This window comes from Gracilinanus agilis, chromosome 1 (assembly GCF_016433145.1).
Source record: "Gracilinanus agilis isolate LMUSP501 chromosome 1, AgileGrace, whole genome shotgun sequence".
NCBI classification, from domain to species: domain Eukaryota; kingdom Metazoa; phylum Chordata; class Mammalia; order Didelphimorphia; family Didelphidae; genus Gracilinanus; species Gracilinanus agilis.
In genome coordinates, this window is record NC_058130.1 from 8,576,383 (window position 1) to 8,596,228 (window position 19,846).

Genomic DNA, 19,846 nt, shown 5'->3' on the forward strand with positions numbered 1-19,846 from the left:
AAAAGACAAAGAGATACTCATCAGCTGAGAAATGCCTAAGTAAACTGGCATATCAATGTAATAAAATATTACTGTGCTCAAAAAAATGAGAATATATAAAAAGGGAAAAGAATGAGAATATTTCCTTGGATCAATTCAAGTAAAGTAAGTAGAGACAAGAAAATAACATATATGATGATTACAAGAATGAATATCTAAAGAACTAGAAAACAATTAAAATTGAATGTCTATTTTTTTATTATTTTTTTCAGAGTAGATGTTGATGCAATTTTTAATAATATTTTTTCTGACATTTCACAATCCATGTTTTCTCTTACCCTCTCACTCCCCCCACTTCCCCAAGAAAGCAGGTAATAGGACATAGGTTGTACATGCATTATCATACAACACATATTTTCATGTTCATCATTTTGTGAAATGAGATCCAAGTTACTTATGCTGGAGGAAAATCCATGGAAAAAAATAAAGAATGCTATAAAAAAGAAACAATAAAACAAATATCACAAAGATCATTCACTATGACCAGGTGTGATTTACACCAGGAATGCATGACTGGTTTAATATGAGGGAATCTATCAGCATCATTGACCATATCAATAATCAAAGTAACAGAAATCACATGATTATCTCAATAAAGGAAAAAGCCTTTGACAAAATATAAATCCATTCCTATTAAAAACACTAGAAAGCATAGGAATAAATGGACCATTGCTTAAAATGATAAGTAGTATATACTTAAAACCTTCGGCAAATATCATCTCCACTGGGGATAAGTTAGAAGCTTTCCCAAGAAGATTGGGGTGAAGGAAGGATGCCCATTATCACCACTATTATTTAATATTGTATGAGAAATGCTAGCTTCATCAATAAGAAAAGAAAAAGAAATGGGAACAATTAATGTAGGAAATGAGGAACTCAACTATTAATCTTTGTAGATGATATGATGGTATATTTAGAGAATCCTGGACAATCAACTAAAAAACTAGTTGAAATAATGAATAACTTTAGCAAAGTTGCAGGATACAAAATAAATCTGCATAAATCATCAACCTTTCTATATATTACCAACAAAGTCCAGCACCAAGAATTAGGAAGAGAAATTCCATTTAAAATCACTCTACGCTATAACACTCTTAGGATCTGATTTTCTTTGTTTCTCATCATCGGGCACGATGCCTTGCACAGAGCAGGCACCATTTCTGCCATCCAGGACTAAGTGGAATGATTCCACTTTTTCATGTACTCTTATATACTCAAGATATTTTTTCTGTCTGCTTCATTCTTCTCTTTGAGTCTCGAAGAGCTCCCTGACCAGCATGCTTGGTCCTCTCCCAGCAGCGTCCCTAGGAATGCTGTTTAAAGTCCTGCTTGTCATGGGCGCCACCCGACACCAGAGGGCATTCTGAGAGAAGCACCAAACCTTTTGTCTCCTTCATATGCCAAGTGTAAGAGGGGAGTCTAGATAGTTAAGGTTTGGTCGCCAGAAATCGATTAACTCGATTTCAAAATAAAATAGACCCAAGTCAGGATGACTTTTATGGTGTTTTATTTACAATTTGGAAGGTTGACGATAGGGAAGTTGAGAGAGAGAAACTCTGGCCCGGACCAGAGGCCGAGCCAGGTAGGAATTTAGCGGCCCAGCAGAGGGGCGCAGAGGTGAATTAAACCAGGCTTCTAGCCACGAGGCCTCCTCCAAGAAGAGAGGCCAGAGAGGCCTCCCTGAGGCTGGAGCCTCCAGAAACGCCCAGGGAAGAGAAAGAGAGTCGGCCTGACTTAGCCACGTGGCAATCCAAAGGGAAGCCCCCTCAGGTCTCCCCGGAGCTCCTTCCACACCAAGTTCAAAGTGCCAAAAAGCCCCCCACAGGAAGTTACCACCCTATTTAAAAGGTAGCAGCTCTTGTCACTTCCTGCGTCCACCTCCAGTTTCAAGTGGACAAATGGCAGCCTCAGCCCCGTTTTGGCCCAAAGGGAAGCCCCATATTTCTGATTTGTCACTTACTATCCCATGTGGGTCACAGACCTCCCCCCTCCCCACTTAATTCTAACTTGGGTGGGTGACATTCCTAGTGGCTAAAGAATGAATGAGGGTGAGCCAATTCCATTCACACACAAGCAGGATCCTAGGTCAGGGATGGGCAAACTACAGCTGGCAGACCAGGTGGGCCCCCTGAAATGTTCTATCCAGCTGCTGGACAGGATTCCTCATCTGACAAATACAAGGAATAGGACACAATACAACGAAACTTCGAAAGGTGCCTTAGAAACAGACAGACAGAGGAGCATCTCCTTTCCTTTGGCCCCTCTTTAAGAAGTTTGCCCAGCACTGTCCTAGGTGATGGGAATACAAAGAAAAACTAAAAAAAGTCTCAACCCTCAAGAAACTTACATTCAGCTCCCAAAGCAACAGACTTCCAGGCAGTCCTTGTCCAGGATCCAAAGCTGGTAAACCTTCCGAGGTGGCATCGTGCCCGGGTCTGCCTGATCCCAGCTCAAGCACTCTTACTGCTGCCCTGAGACAGAGCCCAGAGGTAGGAGGGCTCGTGGCTGGACAGTCAGTCCGGCTTTGACATTGCAAGACTTCCAGGCTTTTCCAGGAATGTCCTTGACTATCCCTGAATCTGCTCCCTGCTGGACATTCTGGCTTTGTGTCCTGGTGGCTCCTCCATCCTCCCTTCTTGTCACTGCTGCCAGAGCCCCTTCAGAAGCTAACGGCAGGAGGAGGGACCCATGAAGTCTCCACTTGGTTGCCATTATTTTTTACCCTTCCCTGCCCTCCTAGCAGCATCCGTCTGCTACCTTCTGCCTCTCTTTGCTGAGAGGGCTTTGGCTGGAGTCCTTCCACCACGAAGGTCCAACAATCTATTTCTATAGTCCTTTGAGATGTAAACACTCACAACAGCAATGTGAGCACAATCAGATATCATCACACACTCACCCTTTACACGGGGAAACAATTTCAAACCTGAAAGAGGCCAAATGACTCACCTGGTTTACACAGATGATGAACGTTCAGCTCCAGGATGGGGGCTCGGGACTTTGATTCTAAGATCAATTCAACCTACCTTATGATGGCTGCCTCCATTGATATGATGATAGGATAGGATAGGGTAGGAGGAGACAGGACAGGAAGGGAAGGGAAGGGAAGGGAAGGGAAGGGAAGGGGAAAGAGAAGGGGAAGGGGAGGGAAAAGACCTAGAATGTGTTATTTAACTTCCTTGGGCTAAAGAAGATGGGTTGCTGTTTGGGCACTCAGTCTCTAAGGTCTCTAAAAGATTTTCCATCACTGCCCTAGGCAAACAGAGGGCAGAAGGCTAGGTTGAGGTATCTGAGTATTTGTCAATAGTGCAAAGAGCGTTAGAGAGAAAAACACTGAACTTGACCATCTCTGAACTCCCTCCTCCCACTTCTAAATCATATTTTCCTAAATTTTATAGATTCTAGAATCCATCTTTCAAGCTTTAATGGACAGCCAAGTGTAATGAAAGGAGCCCTGGAAATGTGTCTCCAAAATAAAATTTCATTACTTCACCATTTTGCCCAAGGCCAGCCCTGATGGATTTTCATTATGAAGAATAGACAGGGAAGTACAGGACTCTGATAAAGAAGATCCAAAAGAGTGTGACAGATCTAGAGCTGGCAGAGATTTCAGAAGCTTTCTGGTCCAACCTCCTCTTTTTACAGATAAGAAAACTCAGGTTTAGAGAGGTTAAGTGATTTGCCCAAGGTCATACTGATAGCGAATGGCAGAGTTTTTAAACAATAAGATCAGAGACGCAGAATTGTAAGGGACCTCAGAGGCCATATAGAACACCCTTCTCATTTTAGAGATGAGGAAGCTAAGGACCTGTACACAAAGGGTCAAGGTCTCTTGGACACTAAGCATCAGAGGTGCGATTTGAACCCACACTATTGTTCTTCTCATCATGCACTGTTGATGACGCACTAGATCACTAACTAGATGGCCTCCAATTAACTCAACTGATAAACCTGAAGAAGGTGACTGAGGAAGTCATGGTTGTTGGAACGTGTCCTGGACTTTGAGGGTGATTCGAGGAGGATGACCTATAAGCTCCTTCTCTTCCACAATCAGTTACTTTTTCCTTGTGCTGGAAATTACAAAACCCACCCCAAACAGAAATGGCAGCTGACTTGACAAAGCTTTATACTAAGTCAGAAATTTTCCATTCCTAGAGCAATCCGCCTTCCTGCACTTCAGCCATCTCATCAGTCCACAATCTGGATGAGAGGACTGTAAGTTGAAAGAAATTTTAGAATAAGACCATCTAGTTCAACTCCCTTATTTTAGTGATGGGAAAACAAGTCCAAAGAATCAAGGTAACTTGTTTAACCAGTTATTCAGTCAATAAACACTTAAGTGTTAAGTACTAAGCCAAGCATTGGAGATATGAAAAAAAAAAAAAAAGATAGTCTCGTCACTCAGAAAGCTCACTGTCCAATGGAGAGATAATAGATAAACAACAATGGACATGCAAGCTAGACAGCAGACAAAAGAGCTGGGATTCAAACCCAAGGACTCACACTTCAAATATCCTATTGGTTCACCTCTGCCAGGCTGTCTCCTTCTCCTGCTTGAGAACTCCCTTTTCTCACCAGATTCAGCGTGGTGGTGAATTTTTGTTTGGACCCTAATGCTTGGAACATAGTAGGCTCTTCATCGTGCTTGTTGATGGTTAATGGGAATCATCTTCAGTGAATATCACACTCATACACACACACACACACACACACACACACACACACACACACACACACACTTTTGTAAGACCTTAGTCTTTCCCATTCTTCCTGAGGTTGGACATTAGCCATGATTATGTGGAGAAACAGTACAGTACCAGGACGCATACAATTTTGCAGGGATACCCTCCTTCCTTCAAAAGCAAATCATGCTGGGCAGCTGGGTAGCTCAGTGGATTGAGAGCCAGGCCTAGAGACAGGAGGTCCTGGGTTCAAATCCGTCCTCAGTCACTTCCCAGCTGTGTGACCCTGGGCAAGTCACTTGACCCCCATTGCCCACCCTTACCACTCTTCCACCTATGAGACAATACACCGAAGTACAAGGGTTTAAAAAAAAAAAGCAAATCATGCAACTCAAAGAAATCAGTGAATTTAAGTGACTTTTATGAAATATGTCAGAGAAATTAAAAAATGTGCCAGTGACCTTGAAGATCACATTCAACACCTTCATTTTACAGCTAGGAAAGAGATTTCAAGAGGAGTAGAATAACTTGCTCAAGGCCTAGAAACAATTCTAGAAACAGAATTTGAACCCAGGTGCTTTGGCTTGTCAGAACATTGTGGTGCACTAGGGAGAATACCTGACTTCCTACTTACTATCTATGTGACCTCAAAAAAGTCGCCTCCCAACTTTATGCCTCAGTTTACTCATCTATAAAATGAATGGCCTAGATGACTTCCAGAACAAAAGGTCCCTCTTGGTTTTAAACCTAAGATCCTCTGATCACACAAACATTAAAATAAAGAAATAAGAATTTTTAAGTTGTCCCTGAGATCATATACTTCTGCTATTTAGGGTTTGTGTGTGTGTGTGTGTGTGTGTGTGTGTGTGTGTGTGTGTGCGCGCGCGCGCATGCGCATTCTGAAAGCATATGGTCATTTGAACAAGAGAATGGCTAAAACATTCCATTTATTTCTGTGCCCCTCCTGGGTACTTTCTTTTCTTCCTCTGTATTTTTCTCTTTATTTTTTGTGTTGCTGTTCAAATTCTCTATGATTTCCAAAGTTTAAGTTTGTTCATGAATCTCCCCTTTGACTCTTCTTCCTTTCCTCAGCGATACTTTCTCCTAGGCTTCCTCAATTTTTTTGTTTTCTTCATATTAACCATTTTAATTTGATATCAGAATTTGATAGCAATTATATATCACAGTGGCTCTGTTATTCCCAATCACTGCACATGATTTTGTGTGATCATTAATGAGAATGCTATTGATGTTTTTGTCCTTTCTGTCAATAGCAACCCTTCAGGTATGGTCCTGGTAGAAAATTTACCATGTCAAAGAATGAATAACTTTGGAGATCTTATTGTATATATTTCCATGTCATATTTCAGAAAGGTGACACAATTTCATAGTCCTATTATAACCCTATCAACACTGAATTTTATTGTTTTCAAGTATATTTTCTAATATTTTGAGTACAGATATCATCTTTCCACATAGGAATATAAACAATTTGACCTTATTGAATCCCTTAGGTTTTCTCTTTCTTATTTGTCTTCTTATGCCTATCTTGAATTATGCATTTTGGCACCAAAATTTCTGTTTATCTGGTCTTTTTTTTTTTTAACAGGAATGCTTCTTTTCTACTAAATGAACCCTTCCCCCTGAAAGAATATACTCAGTTTTGCTGGGTAGGTGACTGCATTATAAACCTAGATCTTTTGCCTTCCAGAATACCATCTTTCAAGCCTTCCGATCCTTTAATGTGGAGGCTGCTAAGTTCTGTGTAATTCTAACAGTTGCTCCATAGTATCAGAATTGCTTCTTCTTGGCTGCTGTAATATTCTCCCCTTGGCTTGGTAGCTCTTGAGTTTAACTATAATATTCCAAGGAATTGTCATTTGGGAATTTTGGGAAGTGATCTATGGATTTACATTTCTATTTTATCCTCTTGTTCAAGAATATCAGGGCAATTTTTAAAATAATTTCTTGTATTCTGATGTCCATACTTTTTTTTATCATGGCTTTCAGATAGTCTAATAGTTCTTAAACTGTCTCTCCCAGATCTATTTTCTAGGTCAGTTGTTTTTTTTCAGTGAGATATTTCATGTTTTTGTCTTCTTTTGATTTTGTTTTATTGTTTCTTTATGTCCTATGAAGTCATTAACTTCTAGTTGCCCAATTCTAATTTTTAATGAATGATTTTCTTCAGTGAGCTTTTGAACCTCCTTTTCCATTTGGCCAATTATGCTTTTAGAATTGTTATTTTCTTATTTTTTTCAAACCCTTAACTTCTGCCTTAGATTCAATACTAGGTATTAGTTTCAAGGCACAAGAGTGTTAAGGGCTAGGCAATAGGGGTCAAGTGATTTGCCCAGGGTCACACAGCTAAGAAGTATCTGAGGCCAGATTTTAAACTAGGACCTCCTGTCTCTAGGCCTGACTCTCTATCCACTGAGCTACCCGGCTGCCCCCTTGTTATTTTCTTCTTGCATTGCTTTCATTTGTCTTCTCATTTTTCCTCTGCCTCTCTTAATTGATTTTTGAAATCTTTTTTGAGTTCTTCCAGAGCTTGAAACCAATTCTCATTTCTTTGAATTTTGCATGTAGTTGACTTGCTCTCACCATCCCCTTCTATGTCTGTGCCTTGCTTTTCTTTGCTACATAAACATTTTCTATTGTTAGATTTTTTTTGTGTTTGTGTGGGGGAATGTTTGCTCATTTCCCAGTCTTTTTCTGGACTATTACTTTTATTTTGAAGGTGGGTCCTGTCCTCAGGATAAAGAGTATACGCTCAAATTAAACTTTTCTTTGCTGCTACCCTTAGCTCTATTTCTGGGTTTCTGCAGGTTCCAGTTTTCCAGTCTTCCAAGGAGGTATAATGCCCTATGGGCTGGGAACTCTGAAAGTTGCCTCTCACTGCTGATTCAATAAATCCCTGGGTCTACTGATGGCTTGTAGAGCTCAGAGCACTGTGAGCTGCTCTGTCCTGGGGCTCAGGGCCTTGCCTTAGACTTAGTTGGGGACTTTTGGTCTCATTCTGGGCTTAATCAGGTCAGGCACACTGTGTGCTACTTTGCCTTGGAGCTCGGAACTTCTCCTTGAGCTTGGTTAGGGGTGAACTCTGGGCTTACACAGGCCTGTGGGCTGTAGACTGCAGACTTGGGCTGGGCTTCTAGGCCTCGTTCTGGGTTTACACAGATCAGGCTTGCTGAGGATTGCCTTCACTGGCATTCAAGACCTCACTGCAGGCTTGGGTGAGGGCTCTGGACCTCCCCTTAGACTTGTACCAGCTAGGCGTCTTGCTGAGTATCTTGTGCTGGGCTTATGGCCTCATTTTGGGCTCAAAGAGGGGCTCAGAACCTCCCTCTTGACTTGTACTGGGACTGCCCTGTGCTAGGACTTGGGACCTCACTGCCACTTGGGCTGAGGCTTTAAGGGGTAGGAATAGGGTTGCACTGCTTGGTTGCAACAACTTGCTGTAGGCTTGGGCTGGTACTCTTTGATATGACCTATTGTAGACTTTGTTCCCCTCTGACCCCAGAGGACCAGACCCTCTCTGGCTACCTTTCAAGCTGTTCTCTCCATCCATTAATGGTTATTTCCCCTAGACTAACAATGCATAAGGGAAAAGTTAGATATAATTCTATAACCTTTATCTGACAAGAACAGAGTCATGGCCTCTATTTCCAAGTTGCTTCACTCCATCTCCTTGTTGATTTTTTCACTCCAATATTTGTTTTGGAGCATTATTTTAAGACTGGTTGGAGAGGATTTGAACTTTCCCTGCTTCTCCTCTGCCATCTTGCCTCCACTTCCAGAAGTCTCACATTACTCCATTCTTAGAGGTGAAGTGATGGAAGAACAAAGACATCGACATGTCATGAATGATTCAGAGCCCATTGTTAGGCTCTCCTCATTGGTGGAGCTTGATTACTCTATGCTTTACCCCCATGTAAGAGTGAGAGCTTGAGAAGAGAAATCCTGCTCTTCTAACTTCCAACTTTGAAGGAAAAGACACCTGGGTCTAGATTCTTTGGTCTTATGAAGAAGAGAAAGACTCAGAAAAGAAGCAACATGTTCAGGACTTGGCACGTGGATCTCGTCCCTTTTCCAGGCTGTTCCTCGAAAGACATTGGGGAATTTCCACTAGGTGCGATCCGAGACTCACTCTAACTTGGTTGAGCTGGGAGAGTTCATTACTCTGTGTATCACCTGCTCCATATCCTCCTATGATAACTTTCTCTGATCTCTGCTTTGCTATTGACTTGGATAAATGGACTTCGCTGCTTCATGTGTGTGCTCATTGTAGAACTGGTATCTGACAGAAGGAGTCAAGCCTTGGATGGAGAGCTTGGGGTACTCTTTCACCATTAATGGAGAGTGATCAGGAACATTGAAGCTAAAATTGATTTCCCCTAGACGAACACTACCAAAGGGAGAACTTAGATATAATCTTATAGCCTCTATGTGAGGAGAGCAGAGCCTCTGCCTCCAAGCTTCTAGTTCCCCTATTGGAAGAATCAAAGGTTCTTTTGTAAAGTGGTTGGGGGAGAAGACTAGAAATATTGAATCTTGCCTCCTTGTGGGTTATATATAGCAGACACATATAGCATAGTGCTTGGAACATAGAAGGCTCTTTGTCATGGTCATTGATTGCTAATAGGAACCAGCTCCAGTGAGTTTCACACACACACACACACACACACACACACACACACACACACACACACACTCACACAAACAGAGTTTTGTAAGACCTTAGTCTTTCCCAGGCTCCTTAAGGCTGGGCATTAGAACTCAATATGCACAGATCCAGAATGGTGCCAGCATGCATAAAACTCACTGTGCAGTGACAGCCTCCCTACCTCAAAGGAGAGGGACACAAGTGGACACATAACCTGCAATGCACACATACAACCTAGTCCAACTCTCTAATAGTCATAATAATTATATCTTGCTTTTACAGAGAGCCTTACGGTCTGCATTGTGCCTTCCTCATATTACCACTATGAACAAAATAATAATAATTGCTAATGTTTAGATAGCTCTTTGAGGTCTTCAAGAACTTTACACGTTTTCTCATTTGGTTCTCACAACCAGGTAAGATGTATATTATTAAGATGCTAATTTTACAGATAATGAAATTAAGGCTCAGAGAGTTTAAGTAACTTTTCTAGCTATACAGTTAAGAAAGTGTCTGAGACTGGATTCAAACTCAGGTCTTCATGACTCCATTGTCAGTCCTTTGGGCATTCCATTACCATGCAAGATAGTGCCAATGATATTTGTTTCCTTCTTATTATGAGGAAATAATTTCTGAGAGAGTGATTTCTGCCATGATATCAGAGTTAGTAAATGCAACAGAATTCAAATCCAGCCCTCTTTGTTTTCCCTTTTTTTTTCTTCCCTTTAAACCCTTAACTTCTGTGTATTGACTCCTAGGTGGAAGAGTGGTAAGGGTTGGCAATGGGGGTCAAGTGACTTGCCCAGGGTCACACAGCTGGGAAGTGTCTGAGGCCGCAAATCCAGCCCTCTTGACCCATAAGTCTGACCCTCTGTCTATGAGATAAAGGTCTTGGAGTGGGGACAATTCTGGGATGAATCAGTGTAGAAAGCTTTAGGAAGAAAACTCCTTTATTCATGCAGATTGGCACCTGCTTTCCATTCTCTCTCTAAAGATGAGAGAGAAAGAGAGAAAGAGACAGAGAGACAAAGACAGAAACAGAGAGACAGAGAGGAGAGACAGACAGAGACAGAGACAGAGACAGACAGAGAGACAGAGACAGAGAGACAAGCAGAGAGAGTCAGAGAGAGGGAGAGAGAGAGAGAGGATACTGCGTTTGGCTTCAGAGGACAGAGCATGGCAGTTTCTCTCAAATTAAGGAAGAGATGTGTCTTTTTTTTAAACAATCAGAACTGTCCATCAAGATAATGAGCTTTCTCATAAGGCAGTGGTCTAGAAACCAAGTGTAGATGACCATCTGTCAGGGACATTGTAAGCTAGATTTCCTGAATTGAGAGAGGTTTATAAAAAAGAATTTCCTCCATTATGTTGGCAATGTTCTTACATTGGCAATTTTGGAAGAATACTGAATTTGGGGTTAATGGATCGAGATTTGATTTCTGATTCTACCAATTATTAGTTGTGGGATTATATTTCTTAATCTTTCTGAGTCTCAATTTCCTCATCTTCAAAATGGGTTAATGATACCGATAATGTTCAATTCAAAATCCAGGCAATAGAAATACAAACACTATACATCAAGGATATTAAATTCTATTGAGGGATAAAACGGGTCTTTGTAAAGATAAGTGCACATAAAGGAATTTCAGAAATTATATAAGAACTAAAGGAAGGGAAGGGGGTAAGGATTAATTGATTAGAAAAGGCTTAGGAAGGGAGGGAAGGACTTAATAAGTGTTCTTTTTCATTCAGTACAATTGTGTCATACCCCTTCCCTCCTCCCCCAAATAAATTCCATTAGCTACCTCCTGCCTCCAGAAGCAAATATAAAATGCAGTTTGGCATTCAAAGCCCTTCCTAACCTAGTCCCCTCTTACCTTTCTGGTTTTAACACACCTTCTTCCTTTTTGACCCAAGAGACACCAACTTCTTGGCTGTTCCATAAATGAGATTCTGCATCTCTCAGCTCCAGGCATTTTCTCTGATCCTCCCTCATGCCTGAGATGCTCTCCCTCAATTCTGACTTCCCTGGTTTTCAGTACCAACTAAAATCTCATCATCTTCAGGAAACTTTCCTCTAGTAACTCCCCTCTTTTAATTATGTCCCATTTATCCTACAGAGCTTGCTCTGTGTGTGTGTGTGTGTGTGTGTGTGTGTGTGTGTGTGTGGTCTCCTCCATTATTGTAAGCTCCTTGAAGGCAGGGATTGTCTTTTGCCTCTTGTTTTTCCAGTGCCTCATGCATAATAGGTGCTTAGTAAAAGTTTGTTAGGTTTATATGTACTTGATTGACTGATTAAACTTCATCCTTTGGGAAGTTGGATAGAGCAGTGGATATAGCACTAGACAGACAGGAAGACTCATCTTTCTGAGTTCAAATAAGCCCTGTCACACTTATTAGATGTGATACTAGAAAAGCCACTTAATCCTGTTTGCCTCAGTTTCTTCCCCTTTGTTTTATTTTATTTTATTTTTAAAGCCCTCACCTTCTGTCTTCGAGTCAATATTGTGTATTGGCTCCTAGGTAGAAGAGTAGTAAGGGTGGGCAATGGAGGTTAAGTGACTTGCCCAGGGTCACATAGCTGGGACGTGTCTGAGGTCAGATTTGAACCCAGGACCTCCCGTCTCTAGGCCTGGCTCTCCATCCACTGAGCTACCCAGCTGCCCCCAGTTTCTTCACCTTTAAAATGAGCTGGAGAAGAAAATGGCAAATTGCTCCTGTATCTCTGCCAAGAAAACTCCAAATGGGGTTACGAAGAGTTGGACAAGACTGAAAAATGACTGAAAAACCACCCATAAAGCACATGAACTACCAGGGGAAGTCAGTTCAGTGACGACCATAGAACCCCAGTATAATATTGGTTGCAGAATGCATAGACTGTCAGGAGACTATTAACACAATGATGAAGAGAAAAATCTAGTAAAAATGACTTGTGGTGCAAAAATAGCATTCTTAACAAAAATTGGGAAATGTAAGGCACGTGACTCCCTCTAGACAGATGACCCCAGAAGCCCATCTGTGGGCTTATCTGTCCATGGGCCAAGAAAGAGAGAGAGGGAGACAGAGAAAGAGGGAGAAATATGTGTATATGTTTGTGTGCACGTGTGTATAGTTAGAATAAGATTGAATGGCTCCTCCTGGTATTTTAGTTTAAAGGATTTAATAATAACAAAGATGAGCGAGAAAGGGATTCCTTCAGCCAAGTGAGCAGAGCACAGAGCCAGACCCCCACCTGCCGCTTTACCAAAGCAAAAGCCCCCAAAGAGCCTCAGTAAAGAAAAAACCAGAAAGCTTCCCACATCAAAACACCCGAGAGAGAGCCTGGGGGGGCCCCCACAAATTTATTTCCCCAACACGAGGGCCCCAGGTGAGGACACGACTCAAAAGGATGCTGGGTAATGCAGCTCAGGTGCATCCGATTTCCATCTACACGGCATGCATACTTACAGGGACAAACAATCCAATGCAAACATTTATGAAATGCCGCCCGTGTTCCAGGCGATGTGCTATGCTCTGGGGGCACCGTTAATCAAGGCAGCCCCTCCCCTCAGGGAGCTTATAGTCTAACGTTGGGAGAGGAGGGGAGGCCATATGCAAAAGGAATCAAGAGGAGAACCTAGAAGTGGGGAGTTGAAAAAAAAAAAATAGGCAGAGCCGCAGAGGTAGAGCGACTGTGAGACAGAATTGAGAGGATGCTGTTCTCAGAAGTGTTCAGCTCACACCGGCCATTTGTTATCTGTTGTTGATTGACGTCTCCCGGACGAGCTTTGGGGGGAGACTGATGAAAGCCCGGAAGGGCAATTAACAACTCGGCTGCTTCTCTTACCTGGAAGAAGCTACAACCCAGTCACAGGTGTTTCGGATGGTAGGTTAGGGCTGGTGGCGGGGGAAGGTGGGGGGAGATGGGAGGGAGCGGTTTGGAGGGTCCTTGTGTTGGGAACTTGTATATAGTGCCAGTTTACTGCCTAGTCAGTTGGTACTTCTTGGGCCATCACTAAAGTGATTTCTCATGAAGGGAACAAACAACCGCCTCTCTTTATTCTTACCTTCTGATGGCAGGTTTTGTTTATTTGAGCAAGTGGGGTGCTTGTCATCATTTTTAATCTCACACAACTTGAAGCCAAAAGTCCAGTTTCTGCCCTCTATGAAGGAAGGCCCTGAATCCTCCGGTGCTCCAATCACAGAGGAGAGGAGGTGGAGAGAGATAGCGTCAATCAGAGCCTGAGTTATCACCAAGGTGATGAGGTAAAACTGGGGAGAGCCACTTGTTCAGTAGTAGTGAAAAAATTAATTAGGGCAACAGACACAAAAGGAAGAGTAGACTTGTATAGAAAGATGTGGAGATGGGGGTGGGGGGAAGGGAAAAAAAGGTGGACAGGTGAAGGGAGAGACAGAGACAGAGACAGAGATTACTTACTTATGTTTGGGTTAAAGAAGAACCACGAGAGAGGAAGTGCTACCCTCTCACAGTGATCAAAAAAGTGAAGAGATATCTCCCAGGCCATGTCTGTTTTCTCATCTGTCTCATCTATTTCTGTCTTTATCTCTTTGTCTCTGTCTGTTTTTCTCTGGAAAAGTTGAAACAATAAGGAAGTCACCATCCTTTTGCCAGAAAATAGATAGCAAAGTCAAGAGCAAATACTTTCAAAGACTTGGATCAGTTAACGGCTAACCCTTCTAGTAAACAAACAAATAAAAAACAGGCTTGACTTCTCATAAGAACTCCAATGTCCAGAGCTCAGATCTTTAAACAGAGGCTGGTAAGGTAGCTCTTCTCCAATGGGTGAAGCAATAATTATGAAGCAAGTTGTGCTAGGAAGGAGTCATTGTGGAACAATGGGAACAGCACTGCCTTTGGCATCAGGCAACCCTAGTTTCAAATCCTTCCTTTAGTTCATTCTACTTGTGTAATTAGAGGCAAGTTCTTCCCCCTCTCTGGGCATGTTTCCTTGACTGTGAAATGAGAGAGTTAGAATAGATGTGGTCCCTTCCAACAGGACATCACAGATTATATGATTTGTGCTTCTAATGGGGGCTGGGTCTGAATGCACAGAAAGTTCTCTCCTTCTAGTACACCTGACTCACATTGGCAACAAGGTCATCTTGTCCTACTTAGGCTAGAAGGCCATCTCTTTAGTGACTGATGGATCACTTTACCTACATTGGCAGGTGTGGGATCCATATTACTGAGAGGGGTTCAAGCTGCAGCACAGAATTCCATAGTGCCCCCCAGAAGTCTAAGAGAGGGGACAAGGTTTGTCACTTCTGCTTTTCCAAATGTAAAATTCAAAATCTTTCCCAATATCATGAAGGCCCCATAAAATGACACTGTCATGGCCATCCCTGATGGTATATAGGCCAGAGCTTCAACCAGGGGTATGGTCAGCCATTGACACGAATCATAGACCCTGATAATTTCCATGAAGAACTGAGGGATTTTCACAGGCCATAGAGTTGAACATACCCTCCAAAGACCATACAACAATACTGCAGAGCACCCCAGAGTAACAATCACCCTTAATAAGGTTGATGAAGCTTTTCACTCTCAGGTTCAGAAAAAGAAATCCTAGGCTGGTTGGTCAAACTATAGGATTAGTGAAACTGTAAAATGACAGGGGTCAGTGATACTGAATCTCCCTAATCCCTGGTCTTTGGAGATACACAGACACACAGACACAGACACAGACACAGACACAGACACAGACACACACACACACACACACACACACACACACAAGCAGGCTTAACTGAATGGGAGGGGCTGGCTCTTGTGGAAGTGCTCCTTCACCTACCCCCTCCCACTAAGCAGTTGGAAGTCGGTTAACAGTTTGGTAATGGACAATCTGGTTTGATAACTTCTGGGCCTACATGGTGAGTGGGGAAAGGCTAAACTCCCTCTGATGACATCTTTCTCTGAATTGTTTCCCCATAGGATGGAATAGGTGAAGCAATTCCCTGGCTCAGAGGTTAGGATCATTTCAGAGCCACAAGTAGGAGGAACTTGGCTTACGGAGGTTATAAGTAAATCCCCCCAAATATCTATATCCAGACACTGTTCCTAGTTGATAAGGGTTTAATGATATCTGGGAATGGGAAGGTATAAGGATTAAAAATGATAAAGGCTGATATTATAAGGAAAATTAATATTTTATTTGGGCCCATGCTGATAGCAATAAATAGGACCACATGCCTGACTACTTTTTAAAATGCCACCCGTCCGTATCTCCACCAATCTTTCCTTAGTCTCCCACGCCAGAGAAAGAGTATGTCTCAAGCCTGACCTCCGAATTTAAGTCGAGCTCAACATTGGTTCCCGTTCTCTGATGTAATCACGTCAGAAACAGGAAACCCATTGGAATCATGGGAAATGTAGTCTCAAAGTTCCCCACATGTCCACAGGAAGTTTGTAAGATACTTTTAAATGGTACCTCCCTGAATTCCAAACACACAAAGGGGGAAATGGTTTTGGATTGATAGGTAAGGAAAAACTACCTAAACAGTTATGTCAAAAGCAGCCCCTCCCCCCAAAGGGGGAAATGTATCTTGAATGGCTGATCTCCTCTCTATGCCTCTAACTATTTTTCTTCCTAAACCTAGATAGTTAAACTAAGGTAGACTGTGATTTTGCTTGAAGGTCTAACAAAAGTAAAACAACTTTGGCTATCATAGACAGAATGGCTCAGCTCAGAGCCACACAGATTGCCCCTCTGCTCAGATCCCCAAGCAAAGATTCAGGAACAGGATCAGGAACAGGACCCAGAACCCAAGATCCAAGACCCTGCAAGCCAGGTGACCTGCCTTTTTTTTAACCCTTAACTTCTGTGTATTGGCTCCTTGGTGGAAGAGTGGTAAGGGTGGGCAATGGGGGTCAAGTGACTTGCCCAGGGTCACACAGCTGGGAAGTGTCTGAGGCCAGATTTGAACCTAGGACCTCCCATCTCTAGGCCTGACTCTCAGTCCACTGAGCTACCCAGCTTCCCAGACTTGCCTTTTTATTTTTTATTTTATTTTTTTTAACATTTATTAATATTTATTTTTTAGAAAAGTTAACATGGTTACATGCAGACCTGCCTTTTTTATATCAGGTCTCCAACTGCCTTTAACTGCCCCCTCTCTTAGAGTTCTAGGGGGCACTATGGAATTCTGTGCTGCAGCTTGAACCCCTCTCAGCAATATGGATCCCACACACTAGAGTCCTCTCTCCCCCATTTAAACAGCTGGAAAGTGTCAGGTGTCAAATTAGGATATTGCCAAGGATAAGCAGTGAAGTGAAGCAGCAACAACATTTTGTTGTTGCTGTCATTCTATCTTTCTACTCTGCAAAGAATTCTTCTTGGGGCTGAATCGTGCTTGTAAACGTTCCCCCACTTGCCTTGTTGGTTCAGAGAGGCCAGTGTCAGTGACAGAAATATTTAAATGTGGATTTACTGTAATGTTTGCTTCATTGGAAGGTGTAAAAGAGGCTTTCAATGAAATTCACTAACTAGTCAAGCTTGTTTTCATGGAACTGTCTTTAGAGTTGGTGTTTTGGTGTTATTCAGACACTGAAAAGTCAACTTGTTGGCTGTTCCTCACCTTGGCCTTACAATTAATAATTACTCTCTGAAAGCCCTTGGAGAAAAGGCAGTAGAACAATACGTACAGGAAGTCAGGAAGACTTGATCTTTGTTTTTTTTTTTTTTGTTTGTTTGTTTGTTTGTTTAAACCCTTAACTTCTGTGTATTGTCTCATAGGTGGAAGATTGGTAAGGGTGGGCAATGGAGGTCAAGTGACTTGCCCAGGGTCACACAGCTGGGAAGTGTCTAAGGCCAGATTTGAACCCAGGACCTCCCATCTCTAGGCCTGACTCTCAATCCACTGAGCTACCCAGCTGCCCAGGAAGACTCGATCTTTGAGGAGTGTGTCTCAAACTCCTAGACTCAATCACAAGAAGAAAAGGATCTGCTGCCTAGACAGATCCTGAATTTAACTTACTTTTGCCATCATTGACTACCCAAAGGTGTGCCTGGAGACCTATTTCCAGAAAGCAGGGCTCAGCAGTGTGAGTTTTTCACTAACGAATTTCTCAAGGCTAACTTGGACATAGAGTCATAGATCTAGAATGTGAAGGGACCCTAAGGATCTCTTCATTGTACAAATGAGGAAACTGAGGCAACTTGCCCAATCATAAGTGGCAGTTTTAGGATTTGAATGTGGGTTCCCTGACTACAAATAAAATTCTCTTTTCATTGTATTTTTTTAAGGAGTCTGTGAGTTTTCAAAGCTGATTCTTATTGAATGAATTTTCTCACTCAGGGGTGATCAGCTAGTTGGATAGGGTGCTGAACTTGTAGTCAGAAAGATCTGAGTTCAAATCCAATCTCAGACACTGAAAACTGTGAATGAGGACTCTGGTCACAGCCCCTTAGTCTCTGCCTGTTTCAGTTATATCATATGTAAAATGGGAATAATAGCATCTAAATCCCAGGGTTGTTGTGAAGATTCTTTAAGCACCAAATAAATGCTGGTTTCTTGACATCAAAGGATTGTAGGTTCAGAGCTGGAAAGAAATATAGAGATCATGTATTCCATCTATTCCTTCACTTTACAGATGAGGATTTGCCTGATACAGCTAATAATCTTCAGGGGTAGGATTAGAACCCAGGTCTTCCTGCCCCCAAACCCAACACTATTAATACTGTGATGCATGTGAGACTGAGCCACATGATTCTTTCTTGAAAAGTGAGTTGAAGGGGCAGCTGGGTAGCTCAGTGGATGGAGAGTCAGGCCTAGAGACAGGAGGTCCTAGGTTCAAATCTGGCCTCAGATACTTCCCAGCTGTGTGACCCTGAGCAAGTCACTTGACCCCCATTGCCCACCCTTATCACTCTTCCACCAAGGAGCCAATACACAGAAGTTAAGAGTTAAAAAAGTGAGTTGAGCTGGTCCAATGGAGGGTATGCAGTCTGTGGAGTCCCTGAACCGAACAACTGCTTTCTCCAGACTTCCCATCCATGGCAGAGGCAAGTTATGGCTTTGAGATCCTGGTTGGGGATTTAACATACGACTGAGAAGGGCCAGATTAGGATACACTTTTTCTTCCAGGAATTGCCAACATTTGTGCTCTCAGATACCTTCTACCTTACTTTACCTAAAAACTTCTTTCCTTCTTCTCCATGACTCCTCTTCTCTCCTTCCTTCTTTCTTCCAGGTTTCTTAAGACAACTGGGGGGGGGGCAGGGAGGGAGATGCTGCAATCCTTTGATGCTCAGCACCTTCCTTTTCCATGGGAGGTAACAGTTCAGGGCTCAAATAGGAAGCTAATTGGCTGGGATGTATCTGGGCAAAAAGATGCAGCCAATATTTGTCTTTACCAGAGAGATCATGGCCTTGGAAAAACTGTCTTCTCCAGCTGTACCCGTTCTTCAGCTCCTCCTGGTGAGCTCTTCCACCCAGCCCACAGTCTGCTGAGCTGGCAGGGCTCCCAGATGCCCCACACCCCAGCATATGGACAGTCACACGTGGACTGTCTGGCAGTGGGACGAGCTTTCTAGTCCCAGAGAGGAGGAAGCTGGGCCTGAGAAACTAAGCATGCCTTCTGCAGCAGGAACGACTGCCTGCTGTGTTCTTGACCTACTTCCCAGTGCTGGTGACTATGGTCCTGGCAGCAGCCTTGTTCTCTCTACAACGCCCCCTCCTCCCCCGGGGAGAATTCCTATCAGAAATGGGTTCATGTACACTCACCACATGAAGCACTGGTTCTTCATTCCCTGGACATCTTCATACCATGTTCTTGTTCCTCAGGCTTCACCTCATGGGAAACTCAAACCAATACCACCATCCTTAGAAAGACTGTGTCCATCAGTAATTCTTTTTTTGACATATTAGGAATTTAGTTGGTACAGTGGATAGAATTCTGGACCTGGAGTCAGGAAGACCTGAGTTCAAGTCTGGCTTCAGACATTTACAGTTGTGACCATGAACAAGTCACTTAACCCCGTTTGCCTGACTTTCCTCATTTGTAAAGTGAGCTGGAGAAGAAAATGTCTGGTATCTGTCAAGAAAACCTCAAATGGGGTCACAAAGAGTTGGACACGGCTGAAATGACTAAATGACAATTCTATGACTCCATCAGATATATGACTGCTTGGACCAAAGCATCCCTTATATGTAACATCTTTTGTGAGAATTTAAGCTCTTTGAGGGCCCAAACTAGCTTACTTTTTACATTTCTGTCTGTAGTAGTTAGCAAAGTGCCTGTTTAATAATTTTTTCCTTCCTTCCTTCCTTCCTTCTTTCCTTCCTTCCTTCCTTCCTTCTTTCCTTCCTTCCTTCCTTCCTTTCCTCTCTCCCTCTCTCCTTGTCTTCATTCTTTCTTATCATTCCTCCTTCCCTTTCTCCTTCCCTACTTCCTTCCCTCCCTTCCTCTATTTCTTTATCTCCTTTTCTGCCATCCCAACTAAACAATAAAAAGTAAGGAAAA